We start from the raw sequence: 1,747 nt of genomic DNA on the forward strand, positions 1-1,747 counted from the left end.
TGAGCCCAGCTTATGTCCTAATGAGGGGGTGGACACTTTCATGGTTCACTGCCATATCTGTTCCTGCCATCAGCCTGGGAGGGCTGTATGTTGTCACACATACTAAATGGGCCCTTTCCTTCTGTTGTGCCCTTGAAAACAATGTCAGTTTAAAGAGGAAATATCACAGACTATGGCAGGAGTTTAGCTTGTGTCAGTGCTAGAAATATGATCTCTGAATCATACACAAATTTAGCTTATAAAAACTGGATGACCTCTAAGGAATTTTCAGTGGAAAATAAGCTATCAGGAATCACTACTTGGAGAACGTTTTCAGAAATCCCTGCCTCTGGGTGACCCCATCCCTTTTTCATCTTTCAAAGCACAGTTCCACTCCAGTACGTCAATGACATTCATATTTACTTCAGAGTAATACAAATGGCCACAAGTTCTCCATCAGACCTTCATTTCTCAAGCCAGAGTGAAAATGAGAGCAATTTAACACACGGTCCAGATGAAGAGGAGTGGTGGGATGTGGTGTATTGTATAGTATCACCATACATTGACACAGTCTGTGGTGCAGGTGTGCTTAGAAATGTGTGTGGTGTGTCTGTTTATTTGCTACCTTATAAATCTAGCAGCTGCTGACATGGTCTTTCTTGTGCACCTCCCTTTCTGGACTGACACCATCAGGAATAAATACAACTGGCCATTTGGTACTTCCTTTGTCATAGCACCAAATACATCTATCAAGATGAACACATACACCAGCATCTTTGTTAATGACAATCAGCATGTATTGCTATTTAGTTTTCATTTACACCCTGAAAAGCAGAGGGAAACTAACTAATGTTCAGGCTAAATCAGTCTGTCTGCTGGCCTGGGTCTCTAGCAGTCCGAGCATCCCAACATTTACGTTTTGGTCTGAAATATCTACAAGACCGGAATATCTCCTCTTGCATACTAGTCTTCCCCAGCAAACCATGGGAGACAACTGATCACCTGACATTAAACACTCTAGGTTTGCTTTGCCATCTATAGCAATCATCATCTTTAACTGCCACATTGTTCATCCTCTATGAGAAAACACAAGAGGTCAAGGGACCACAAGGACACAAAAGCCACCATGTTGATCTTCACCGTTGGGCTTACATTTCTTTTCTGCTGGACTCTATCACATTTTTGTTTTCTTATTGCAGAATAGAAGCTGTCAAGGGCTGTTCCTGAGACAAGTTTTTCAATTTTGGCTCCCAATTTTCTCCTGCTTTCACCAACAGTTGCCTTAAACCCGGGATTTATGTATTTGTTGGGAAGTACTTCAGGGAGAAGGTTTTTAAAGTTTATATACAATTTATTCAGAGCTGATTTCCTTTAAAAGGCCTAGCACCTCAAGGGAAATCTTCATATTTTACTTCCAGCTTGAAGCAAGTTATCTTAATGCAAGAATTCTGCTTCTGCTTCATTTTGAGGTCACATTTCTCAGATATTAAAGAGATTAACATGAATTACTGAGGATTAGCTTGGCCTGTAAATATTGAACGCTTACTTAACTAGAGTAAATCCTGTTGGTTAATTATTTCTCCATGGTTTGTCCAACTGCTATGCTATGCGTCCAAATGCACAAATACCAAATATTCACCCAATATAGATGATTAACACAGTGTCACCCAAGAGAAACTTATGCAACAGATATTGGAAGGATGCTTTAAAATCCTGTCTGGTCAGGAAACCCAGCACAGCCTCTGCAGCTGAGTAGTTATCTCACAGG

At 40.6% G+C, this 1,747-nt stretch overlaps 1 pseudogene across 1 annotated transcript; it reads left to right on the forward strand.

Annotated features, from left to right (window-relative positions):
• Window positions 1-574: 574 nt before the first annotated feature.
• Window positions 575-1,265, forward strand: LOC311521493 (annotated as a pseudogene). Its single transcript has 2 exons — window positions 575-775; window positions 1,073-1,265. The product of its transcript is annotated as an uncharacterized misc_RNA (transcript).
• The last annotated feature ends 482 nt before the right edge of the window (window positions 1,266-1,747 follow it).

This window comes from Lepidochelys olivacea, assembly GCF_965140295.1.
Source record: "Lepidochelys olivacea isolate rLepOli2 genome assembly, chromosome: 6".
NCBI classification, from domain to species: domain Eukaryota; kingdom Metazoa; phylum Chordata; order Testudines; family Cheloniidae; genus Lepidochelys; species Lepidochelys olivacea.